General features: G+C 39.9%; 1 long non-coding RNA gene across 8 annotated transcripts in view; it reads right to left on the reverse strand.

The window, feature by feature from the left end:
• LOC134484671 (uncharacterized) overlaps positions 1-4,452 on the reverse strand; it is a 46,133-nt gene extending 41,681 nt beyond the window's left edge. For 2 of the 8 annotated variants that reach the window (XR_010062290.1, XR_010062291.1), the window contains exon 1: positions 808-1,454. This is a non-coding gene — a long non-coding RNA (uncharacterized LOC134484671). Of the gene's footprint in view, positions 1-807; positions 1,473-3,116 lie in introns of those variants that run through there. The other 6 variants (XR_010062292.1, XR_010062296.1, XR_010062295.1 and 3 more) reach the window with 5 other exon arrangements.
• Positions 4,453-13,498: the final 9,046 nt, after the last annotated feature.

The raw sequence follows: 13,498 nt of genomic DNA on the forward strand, positions 1-13,498 counted from the left end.
TGTTTGGTGGATTTTTAACATGGATTCTGCACTACTAGGTTAAGATTTTAGAATCCACAAATGACAAAGCCATATAGATTCCTTCCTATTCTTATGAACCTACTGAAGTAGAAGATTCACTGGACTTCAAGCCACTCCTCTCCCAGCCCATGTCATGAACTTTATGTTTGGACTGAATAAAGAATCATGGTAAAACATCCAAAACCCTCAAATCTGGCCATGGAAACACTGGAAGGTAGATATTAGAGAACTGCTATCTAATGCCACTGCAGAACCACATGATATAGTCTATGTTGTCCTTTCCTTTACTAATGTCAGGTAATTTTTGGATAAAATAAGGATTTAGGAGTTTATCATTTAAGTAGATACAGAATATTTACACTATTATATTCACTTTAGAACTGGGCCCCCTTTTTTCTAAAATCAGAGCAAAAAAATGGAATAGGATAATAGAACATTGGAGTACACATTCAGCAATATATATAAAGTCCACTATCAAGGAATGTACAATAAGAAAATGTAATAAAATATTCACTCAATTAAAGGTCTGTAGGGAAAATATTGGCCTTTAGAAAAGAGAGATATCTGAGGAAATTGAACTATAGGCCAGAGGAATGGAACTGGGAATAAAATTATTATCCAGTAGAATCTCCTGCACTCCATATTCCTAGATCTTAGAGACCCAAGCCATGCCTCTGGCTAACTTTCCCCATTCAGAGCATGTGACCATTAGTGGAGCAGAGATAAGTCTCTACCTTAAGAGAGATTGAGTACATAAAGGTTTCCAGTGTGTCACAGGAGACATACCTGGAAAGGACACCTTCGAATCTGGTAAATGTAAGGAAAGCTGTTTAGCATGTAGGAGATGGCCGTTCTCAGTGACATCATAAATAGGACCTCCATGACAAATTTGTTGTAACTAGGAGAGCCCTAGCTTCTTCTGTGATGTAACAATTACTGTCCTGACAGGAACTGCCTCTCACATATTCCCTCAGTAACTCTCCGGTTTGCTAATTGGCCACTAATTCAGAGTAAACAGCCATTTGGGAGTGAGAACAAAAAGGATAAAGAGATCAGAGATGGGGAGAAAGAAGCTGACCTTCTGTCTTTGTATGAAAAAAAAAAGGAAAAATAAGTGGTACTTTGAAAAGTTCAGGGAGCCCTTGGAAGGGTTGGAGTGGTATCGCTGAAGAGATAGACTTGATCTGAGACTTACACATATGGGAATCAAGAGCTGGAAGCTTCACAGAAGCATCTGGACTTCCCTGTTCTTATGGTACCTGGATGTCAAAGGTTTTATATCATTCATTTCCTAATTACAAAGCAAAATTTTGAGAGGGCACAGTTGTTTTTCTGAGATCTATGGCCTTTTTTTCTTTTTGCCCAGAAGAAAAAGGTCCTAAGGAAGGAGGTAAAGACAAGTATTGGGTCCTCAGGTCAGAGTAAACTCCTCCAAGCTTTGGATACCTATAGTGCATTTTGTGTCTGACACTGATATCTCGGAGAAAGAAGTGCTTCTAGTTGAGACTTCATCATCTTTGTCTTGCTACAAGTATTACTCTGAATACCAATTTAGATTTCTGAGTAAATAACTGTGATTAGTTGGAAGTTTTCTTTACTTTTATTTCTTTCTTTTTTTAGTTTTTTATCAATTTAAGTGATTTTTAAACTGGATGAGGCTATATTTACGTTTAAAATATTATTTCCTTTCTCAGTTTCCTGCCCATTAAATCACAACCTGTTCACAATCCCTTCTTCTCTAACCATAATTCTGCCCTTTGACATTCCCTTAAACTGGGAGACAAACCAAGGTAGAACCAAGGGCTTCTCCTTCCATTGGTGCCAAAAAAGCAATCCTCTGCCACATATGCATTTGGAGCCATATTTCTGTCTATGTTCATTCTTTGAATATTGGTCTAGTACCAGAAAGCTCTGGGTCATTGAGAATGTTGTTCTTTTGTAGTTAACAGCACCTTCAACAATTGTAATACTGTCTCAAAATCTACCAACAAGATGTCCGTTTTCAGTTCACTGGTTTGCCACTAACATTCACTTCTGTATTAGACATTCTCTAACTGTGTCTCTCAGGAAATATCTATATCCAGTTCCTGGTAGAATGCACTTCTTAGCTTCATAAATCTTATCTAATTTTGGTGGCTGATCACCATATATATATATATATATATATATATATATATATGTGTGTGTGTGTGTGTGTGTGATATACGTATGATATATATATATATATGTATATGTATATATACATATATATATATATATATAATGATATATATGAATATACTTTTGGTGGCTCCAACAGTTATGAAGTTAGGGGGAATTTTAACATGGATTCAGTGCAACTAGGTCAAGAATGTAGAATCCACAAATTGCATTGGCAAATAGATTCCCTCCTGTTCTTATGAAACTATTGAAGATGAGGTCTCCCTGGTCCTGAAGCCATTCTTATCACTTCCTATCCTTCTCTATCTTATGTTTGGCCTCAAGAAAGAATCATGGTAAAACATCCAAAAACCTCAAATCTAGCCCTGAGACACTGGAACAGAAGAACCGAGATCAAAACGGACCTGAGAACCAAATTCTATACTACATGTGGTCTTATGCTTTACTTATATGAGGAAATGTTAGGATTTAATAGTAATTTGGTGTTTACCACTTGAAGTAGGTACACCCAATTTACAGTGTTATAATCACTCTAGAGCTGGGTGCCTTTGTTGCGAAAATCATTGAAGAAAATAGAAGTGGAAAAAAGAATTTTCAGTACACATTCAGGAATATGTATAAAGTCACCTATCAAGGAATATACAATAAAAATTGAAATACACATGCATTCAATTAAAGGTCTGTAGGGAATAACTGGCCTTTGGGAAAATAGAAAACGAAGAAAATTGAACTGTGTCACAGAAATGAACCTGAGAATGAAAATATTATCTAGAAGAATCTTCTACACTCCTGTTCCTAAATCTCATCGACCCATGCCAAGACCCTGAATAACTTTGTCCATTCAGAGCATGTAACCACTAATGAAGCAAAGAGAAGTCACTAGCTTTAGAGAGATGGAGTATGTAAACATTTCCACTGTGTCACAGAAGACATACCTGGAAAGGGCACCCTCAAATCTAGTCAATGTAAGGAAAGCTCTTTAGCAGATAGGCCATGGCAGGTCTTAGAGACATCATCATTAGTTCATTCATGAAAAATCTCTGGTATCCTTGAGAGCCAAAGCTTCTTCTGTGATGTCACAAGTATTGCTGTGACTGCAACTGATCTTCAGATGTTCCTTCATTACCTCTAGGGTTTACTAATTGGCCTCTAATTCAGAGTAAACAGTTATTTGGACGTGACAAAAAAGAAGATGAAGAGATATGAGAAGGGGAATAGCTGGCTTTCTGTCTTGTTTTTTTTTAAAAAAAGAAAGGCATATGTGGTCCTTGGAAAGCTTAGTGAGTCCAAGGTAGGATTTGTGTGGGATCGCTAAAGAGATAGCCTTTTTTGAACCTTCCACATATGGGAATCATGAGCTGCAAGTCTCTTAGAAGCATCTGAACTTCCCTGTTCTTATGGTTCCTAAAATTCAAATAGTTTATATCATTCATTTCTTTATTACAAAACCCAAGTATTGTGAAGAGCACAATTGTTTTCCAGAGCTCATGACCTTTACTGTTTTTGTCAAGAAGAAAGGTACTAACGAAGAAGGGAAGTACAAATATTGTGTTGCTATCTCGAAGTAAACAACATGCTTTGGACACCAATAGTGATTTTTTTGTCTGCCACTAATATTAACGTGACAGAAGTGCTTCTAGTTGAGACTTCATCATCTCAGTCTTTCCACTAGTATTACTCTGCCACTTCACATTTACGAGTCAATATGTGTGATTACTTGACAGCTTTTACTTTCTTTTATATCTTTCTTTTTTATTTTTAGCAAATTTTATTGTTTTTTTTTTAACGGGATGTTTCTATATTTAAATTTCAAATATTATTTCCTTTCTGAGTTTCCTGAGCATAAGATCCCTACACATTCCCATTTCCTTTTTCTCTAACCAGCCTTTCTCCCGCATGACATTCCCTTGAACTGAAAGATGTACAAGGGAGGACAAGGGCTTCTCTTTCCAATGTTGATCAAAAATTACATCCATTGCCATATATGAATTTGGAGCCATTCCTCAGTCCATGTACTTTCTTTGTGTATTCGTACAGTAAGAGAAAGCCCTGGTTCATTGGCATTGTTGTTCTTATGGGGTTGAAAGTACCTTAAGCTCTTCTAATCCTTTTTTTAAGTTTACCAAGAGCAGGTCCGTTTTTAGTTCACTGGTTTTTTACTAGCATTCACTTCTGTATTTGACATGCTGTATCATTGTCTCTCAGGAAAAATCTTTTTCCGATTCCTGGCAGAATGCAATTCTTACCTTCACCTATCTTATCTAGTTAGGTTGGCTGATATATATATATATATATATATATATATATATATATATATATATATATATATATATATATATATATATATATGCTATGATTTTGGTGGCTCCTACACCTATGTGGTTAAGGGGAAAGTTAACATGGGTTCTGCCCAACTATGTCAAGAATCTAGAATTCACAAATGACAGTTTCAAATAGTCCTCTTGTGTTTACCTATTGAAGTAGATAATTTACTGTTCCTCAAGCCATGTTTCTCCCTTCACATCATCCAATATCTTAGGATTGGCCTGAAGAAAGAATCATGGTGAAACATCCTAAACCCTCAAGTCTGCCCATGGGAAAACTGGAAGCTATGTAGTCTAGTACTGATATCAAATGGGAGTAGAGAACTGAATTCAACAGTGAAAAATGTCCTTTGCTTTCCTGATGTCTGGAAATTTTTTGATAAAATAAGGATTTGGGAGTTTATCATTTGTAGTAGGTTCACAGTATTTACACTTTTATAATCACTCTATAGCTGGAGTCACTTGTGACCAAATTCATTGAAGAAAATGGAATTGGCCAACAAAATTTTTGAGTACACATTGAAGAATATTTACAAAGTCCCTTATCAAACAATATACAGTAAGAAATTGAAATACAATATTCATTCTATTCAAGGTCTGTAGGTAAATGCTGACCTTTGAGAAACGGAGAAACCCTCAAATATTGAACTGTATGTCACAAGAATGAACCTATGATATATAGAATAAAAATATTATCTAGAAGAATCTCCTACACTCCATTTTCCTAAAACTTTTTTACCCATGCCATGCCCCTTAATAACTTTCTGCATTCAGAACATGTAACCACTAGTGAAGCAGAGAGAAGTCTCTCCTTTAGATAGATGGAGTACATAAAGGTTTCCTCCGTGTCAAAGGAGACACACGAGGAAAGGGCACCCTCGAATCTTGTCAATGTAAAGAAAGATGTTCAGGATGTAAGACATGGCATTTCTCAGTGACATGACCATTAGGCCCTCCCTGAAAACTCTCTTGTAACCTGGAGAGCCCTGGCTTATTCTGTGATGTCATAACTGTTGCCATGACTGCAACTGTCTCTCAGATATCCTTCAATACCTCTAGGGTTTACTAATTGGCCTCTAATTCAGAGAAAATTGGAGAGTGATAACAAAGTGGATGATGAGATAGGATGGGGGGAAGGAAGCTGGCCTTCTGTCTTGGTATAAAAAACAAGGAAGAAATATGTGGTCCTTTGGAAAGCTCAGTGAGTCCTTGGTAGGAATTGAGTGGGGTCTCTGAAGAGATAGCCTTGATGTGAGCCTTCCACATAAGGGAAATAGGAGTTGGGAGACTGTCAGAAGCTTCTGGACTTCCCTGATCTTATGGTTGCTGGATGTCAGAGGGTTTATATCATTTATTTCTTTATTCCAAAACCAAGTGTTATGAAGGACACAGTTGATTTCCTGAGAGCTCATGACTGTACTGTTTTTGTCAAGAAGAAAAGGTCCTAAGGAAGAAGGGAAAAACAAGTATTGTGTCCCTAACTCAAGTTAAACTCCTCAATGCTTTGGAAACCTATAGGGCACTTTGTGTCTGACACTGATATCTGGGAGAGAGAACTGCTTCTAGTTGAGACTTCATCATCTCAGTCTTTATACTAGTATTAACCTGACTACCACTTCAGATTTCTGAGTCAATATGTGAGATTGCTTGGCAGCTTTCTTTTCTTTTATATCATTCATTTATTTTTATATTTTAGCAATTTTTTCTTCTTTAAGTAGATGTTTCTACATATACATTTAAAATATTTCCTTTCTCCATTTCCTTTCCATAAGATCCCTACCCATTCCATTACCTTCTTCTCTAACCAGCCTTTCTGCCGCATGAAATTCCCTTGAACTGGGAGACAAACTGTGGAGGACAAGGCCCCTCTTTCCAATGTTGCCCAAAAAGGCCATCTCAGCCACATATGCATTTGGAGCCATAGGTCAGTCCATGTACTTTTTTTGTATGTTGGGCTAGTACGAGAAAGCTCTGGTCATTGGTATTGTTGTTAGTATGGGTTTGAAAACACCCTCAGTTCCTCTATCTTTATTCAAAATTTACCAAAAAGAGGTCCATATTCAGTTCACTGGCTTACTACTAGCATTAACTTATGTATTTGACATGCTATATCTGTGTCTCTCAAGAAATATTTATATCTGGTTCCTGGAAGAATGCACTTCTTACTTTCGTCAATCATATCTAGTTTTTTTGACTGATGTGTGTGTGTGTGTATATATATATATATATATATATATATATATATATATATATACATTTGATGGCTCCAACACCTAAGTGTTTAAGTGGAATGTTAACATGGATTCTGCCCACCTATGTCAAGAACATAGAATTCACAAAAATACTCCTTCCTGTTTTTATAAACCTATTTAAGTAAATGTTTAACTGTTCCTTAAGCCATTCTTCTCCCTGCTCATCATCTGGTATCTTATGTTTTGCCTTAAGATAGAATCATGTTAAAACATCCTAAAACCTCAAGTCTGGCCATAGGAATTCTGGAAGCTCAATAGTGTAGTACTTATATCAAATGGGACAAGAAACCAAATTCATTAGTCCATGTTGTCCTTTGCTTTCCTGATGTCTGGTAATTTTTTTATAAAATAAGTATTTGGGAATTCATCATTTGAAATAGGTACACCATATTTACAATGTTATACTCACTCATTACCTGGGTCCCCTTTGTGACCAAAATCATTGCAGAGAATGGAATTTGAAAACAATATTTTTGAGTACACATGGAGGAATATTTACAAAGTCCCTTATCATGCCCAACCTTGACTAACAAGGAAGACATGACCAATGAAGATCTTCTTCAAGCAATTTTACTCAGGAACCTTGATACAATTTTCAGACACTAGGGAACCCCCGGAGCACACTTAAATAGCTAGTGCTGGCCAATCCCAGCAAGCAACGTGGGCCATGCCGGTAGGCTGTCACTATGCAGAAGCTAGCAGACCAGGCAGGCATAGACAAATAAGAACCTGCTTACTACAAGGATAGCGCACCATTGGGAGGGTAGAAGGTGGAAACCAGTGCCATGTTTGAGGCGGACCAAACACCGCTGCCTATAGTTCCCCCTTTTATTTAATTAACCAAGCAGGCAAAGGAACCACTGAGCATGGTGACCCCTCCCAAACCACGTGTCTTAGGATCATCTCTTCATTAAACCAGTCTTAGGACAACTCGTCTTCCACAAGTTTCCATGCCATAGATAGAAGGTAGGTTGCCCATCACTGTGCACAGTCACTCACACATACTCGGGCGTGAGGTACAACAAGGTCTTCTGAATGACCCTTAGACAGGCTTGAGGGGACTGTCCTGCTTCAATGGCTGCAAACTGTGTGCCACCTCTGAACAAACCTCATTCTAAAATAGAAACCACAGGCACACTAGGGAGACCAGCAGCAAGCGTCCAGCTAGGGTTTCCATACCCACCCATACCCTCAGATGATTCATAGCATTAGCAATCCAAGATGACAATCTTGTAGCCAGTCTAGCATCTGCACGTGTGGAGTTCATCTTCAGGACGGCTACATGTAGCTGATCCATTTAGGAGTCGAATTCTCCTGCCCAATTGCCTTGAAGATAACGTGACAACTGTTTAACCAAATTAGAGGAGTGGGCTTAAAAGTCATGACGTATCGGCATGAGTCTTGGGAACACCGGTAGTATCCCCCACCAGGGCTCTGTTTGAACCAGCATTTGGGTCACACCGAGGAGTGTCAGCAACAGCAGGACCATCATTCTTGTAGCATCTCCTGGTCAATCTTTCAGGGACCTACAAAGGATCTTGCAGATCCGGAGGAAACACACAAACAGACCCTCTTGCACATGCCAACATGGGATCTGGTCCATGCTATAAGCCAGTGATCACATCTTTCCCTTTCACATAACTTTCAATGTGCCCGCCCGACACTGATGTCTGTCAGCAGCAGAAAGGCCATCATCATTCAAAATTAAAAAAAAAAAATTAAGAATAAAAGGGGCTAAGGATATCTGTTCCTTGGGGCTTCTACCATGGCCTATTCCCCCTTTTTGTTTAATTATGCATTCCTTCAAGGTACGATGTGCTTGCTCAACAACACATTGATGTTGGGGATTATAAGGCAGGTCATGGCACATTCATCTGTTTATAAAAGGATTTGAAAGATTTGGCAGTTTATGCTGGGCCACGATCTGTTTTTAAGTGTTGAGGGTTTCCCCAAGCAGCCCAGGCTTAGAGGCAGTGTCCAACAACATTGGGTGCATTTTCTCCACTCGTAGGGGTAGCATGAATGACACCTCAACAAGTATCCACAGAAACATGAATGTATTTTAGGCTCCCAAATCCAGATATGTGAGTTACATCCATTTACCAAACCTTTAGGGGCAAAAGTCCTCTAGGATTAACCCCTACACTATGGGGATGGTGAAAAGTGATACACTGTTGACATCCTAAAACTATCTGTCAAGCATCTGCTCAAGACAAGTGAAACTTCTGCTCTAAGGTCTTAGTAAGCACATTAAATTGTTTATGAAACTGTTGGGCTTCATCCAATGATGAGCTTAGGAATATGAACTCCATTCGGGTACATCTATCCACAAGATCATTTCACTCACTGAGAGGAGCAGGCAAACCTTTATGTGCTCTAATATTTTGGACAAAAAACTTGTGACCTCTTTCTCAGATCAATTCCTGAAGTTCTCTCAGCAGCTGGCATACCGTGCTGCTAATTTTAATAGGGCCAGCCACTTCTAATATCTTAACTGCATTAATATATATGACGAATCAGAGAGCAAATTAAAGCAAAGGAACAATTTTGTACACTTCCTGCACAATCTTGAATTCAATTATTTGTGGAGAGCCGGGTTGATATTGGCACAAAATTGTCTCTTGATGGTTAATCACATAAGCTCCACAGCCATTTTTGGATCCATCTGTAAAAATGTTTGGCGCCCCCTATATAGGAACACTGAAAGATCACGGGATGTTCTTTAAAGAAGGATAGCAAAGAGTGTTTTGGATAATGATTATCTATCTCTCCATGGAATCCACAGCATGATATAGCCCAATCATCCACAGTGCCACACAAGATCTTCATCTGCTGACCTGTATAGGGCACGATGATTGAGGTTGGGGAAACAACAAATTATTGTACGCACTGTTGGATCGCATTCAGGGCTAATCATGCAACTGCTGTATGGTAATACTCTACTGATCTAGCTGGAGAAGCCTTGGGATAAACCCAAAGCAGAGGACCATCTTGCCACAACAATACTGTGTGCTGCCTGTGGGTGGCTAGACTGCATAGCACCCTCCTTCCATCGATGTAAAATTGTGCCTTGTAATCCTTTTTCAACCTTCTCTAAAGCTTCCTTTGCTTCATCAGTCAATTGTCTTGGAGATTACAAGGCCGAATCCACAACTAAAGTATTATACAATGGTTTTAATTCATAATTTGGTAATTTTAAATGACATCTGACCCAATTAATATCTCCTAGTAATTTTTCAAAATCATTAAGAGTCTTAAGATTATCTTACCTCAATTCAACCTTCTGGGGGATAAAGGTATAAGGACTTAGTTTTGTTCTTAAATAATTTACAAAATTGCCCTTTTGTGCCTTTTCTGGGGCAGTAATCAAATCCCCTACCTTCTAGCAATTTAACTAAATTTCCATATACTAAATCTAAAATCTCTTCATACTTTGCACTTAAAAGTATATCATCTGTAAAATTGGGTGCAGGAAACTTCTGTCTTATTGGGGCAATGGCATTGCCCACAAAAAGTTGACACACAGAAGGGCTATTGGCCATACCCTGTGGTAAAACTACCCATTGTAGTCGTTGATCAAGTTCTTCATGATTGCATGATGGAACAGTAAAAGCAAATCTTTCACTATCTCTTGGACAAAGAGGTATGGAGAAAAAGCAATCTTTTATATCAATCACTACAACAGGCCAACAGTCTGGCAGAGAGGATAAAAGAGGAAGCCCGAGTTGCACTGGGGCCCATGATTTGCATCTGTTCATTAATAACTCGTAAATCATGCAACAGTCTCCATTTCCCTGACTTCTTTTTAAACACAAAAATTGGGGTATTCCAAGGTAATACTGATGGTTTTATAAGCTTGGCACCCAGCTTTAGTTGTAGCAAACTTCTCAGAAGAAAGCAGCCACTGAGGAACCCAAACCGGCTCCTCTGTTTTCCAGGTAATGGGAACCCTTCTTCAGTGGCCCCATGGAAAAACCCAGGACCTGATTCCTTTCCCTCTGTTGGGCAGTTATAGGGTTAGTCGTACCCTGCAGGTGTTTCCCTATTCCAATACCAGGAAAATAGCCAATATGTTTCATAATCTTTAGTGAAGTTTCAGAATACTCAGTGGTCAATTTGAAACCCATATCTTTCAGCAAATATCTCCCCCAAAGGGAAATGGGCAAATCCAACCCATAGGGTTGCATAACTCCTGAATGCCCTTCCTGATCTCTCCAACTCAGTTGTCTTGCCCTCATATCAGGAGCTTTTGTCTAATGGAGACCTTGTAATGTTTGAGATGAGGCCTGTACTGGTCTTCCAGAGGGCCAATCTTTCTTAGCTATTATACTTCTATCGACCCCTTTATCCAACACTCCTAGGATCCTTTTACCATCTACCCTTAGCTCCATTACTGGGCGTTGGTTTAAACCCAAGGCTAAAAATGTAAGGTCGGGGACTGTGGAACGGAAACCATTCTCTCCTCTCCCTCTAGAGTGGGCTACAAATCTTTCATGAAGTCTAGGCAAAAGTAATATTTGGGGTATTCTGTCCCCAGGGGAAATGGTACCAATACCTTTCAGTGATTCTACCATGATCTTGACTACCCCAGTTTAATCTGGGTAAATAACTCCTGGATGGACATGTAGTCCTTTTAAATATGTAGATGATCTCCCTATAAGTAACCCTACTGGCCCAGGTTCAAGGGGTCCTTTAAAATCAGATTCTATCAACTAGACCCCCATTCAAGGCGTTAGTACAGGTCTGCTGGTGGAGCAGAGGTCCAGTCCTGTGGAGCACTTAGTGGCTCACCTTGTCCTCTCGGATGGCGAAGGGACGGCCATATCTCGTGTCTCTGTTATACGTCCTGATTCTCCACTGGCCCATATATTTGTAGGTCCTGGTGTCCTGGAACCGGCTGTCCATTTTTTGGACCTGCTCCACCAAAACCCGAGCTAAGAGGCTGCCCATTGATGTCTTTTACCGAGTGGCACTCATGAGCCCAATGGTTCCCCTTTTTGGACTTGTGGCACAGAACTTGTTGCCTTGGGCGTTGGCCAATTCCTGTACTGAATAGACTTCTCCTTTCTCAACATTGCCTTTTTAGGTGCACCTATTGATCACACTTAACACACACTCCTGAACTTCCTCCTTTTCTCTGCGTCTTCTGCATAACAGCATCCACAAGTCCAGCATTAGACAAAGGTCCCCCTATTTCTCTACAGACCTTCATCCAAGCTTCAAGTCCCTTATTCTTGTAAGGAATGATAGCAGCTCGACATTCCTTTGTGCACTGTTCATAGGCCAACTGTTTAATCAACGCCATAGCCGTATCGGGGTCGCCAAAGACTCTCCCCGCTGCTTCCACTAATCAGGCTACAAAGTCAGAGAATGGCTCCATAGGTCGTTGAAGGATCTTGATTAGGTTTCCACTCACTTCTCCCTTATTAGGTAAGGATTTCCATGCCTTTGTTGTAACTTCTTAATCTGCTGGTAAACCTGTCCTGGATACCCTGTCTGAGCATTGGCAAAGCGTCCCTGACCCAGCAGCATATCTCTATCCCAGACAGACTGGCTGCCCCTCGCCCTGCTGCCAAGTTAGAGTCAGCATGTTCATTGGGAAACTCAATAAGACAAGTTCTCCAATACAAATACTGTCCCAGTCTAAGACAGGCCCTAGTAAGTTTAATCCAATCACTAGGAGTCATGCAAAATCTGTGTCAGACCTCAACCTAAGCTATGGTAAATGAGGCCATAATGCCATAAGTGTTACTGATTCCTTCAGGGACTTGATCACCTTAAAGTCTAAAGGCTCATGATACCTTTGTTGATTAGCATCCACATAAACAGGATAGGCCAGATTCACTTCTGTGCGGACTGGCTCCCACACTTCTGGACAGAATGGACTACCTGGTTGTTGCATGCCCAATGTCTCGCAAGAAGAAGCCGTGGCAACAGGATTCCTCTGCGAACAAGCCTTTATTGTACAGCTCTCTTGAACAGGGACAGTGGGACCTCAAGCAGCAAGAGTGCTCACCTTATATAGACAGCAGCAGAGGCTATGCTAATTGTCCTTCAGGGATTGGTGGAGCATGAATTACCTCATTAGCATTGTGCTGCTCCCTCATTAGCATATTACTAGCCAATTGATGCCGGGTGAAAACCCTGCACATGTACAGTGCCGTTGTTAACCACAGGAGGACCCCCTGCACCTGAAACTTTATTTTCTCCCTCTACAACTTTGCAGGGAGGAGGAGCTAAGGGGACCCTCCTACGGAGTTCGTCCACCATTTTAGACTTTTTCCTTTTCTTCTTCTTAATCTGTTTCGTCTGTTTCTTCCTCTATATCTGTCTTTTCTGAGTCTGTCTCCTTTGTACTTCCCTGGTTTTCTGTACTTTCCTCTTGAAGCATTTCATGGGCAGCTTTCCCCTTCTCTATAGTTGCCTGACAACATTTTTGATCCTCAGGACAACTATGCAGTAAATGCCACACTGGATGGACCCCAGGTCTTAGAGTCCCCTGTTCCAATGCAAAATCAAGGTCTTTCCCTATTTTTTCCCAACTTGCCACAGTAAGGTTACCAGAGTCTGAGAACCAGGGAGCAAAGACATGGCATTCACACAAAAATCTCTCTATGGTGCTCCTTTTTATTTTTAGTTCCTTATGCTCAAACAGCTCTTGAAGAGCCAGAAAAATTGGATGAGACTGTGAGGTCCTCAGGATCAAAACTTTCTAGGCTGCTGTGACTTCCTAAGCGTCTT

The sequence above is a fragment of the Rattus norvegicus genome (assembly GCF_036323735.1).
Source record: "Rattus norvegicus strain BN/NHsdMcwi chromosome Y unlocalized genomic scaffold, GRCr8 chrY_unlocalized_27, whole genome shotgun sequence".
NCBI lineage: Eukaryota > Metazoa > Chordata > Mammalia > Rodentia > Muridae > Rattus > Rattus norvegicus.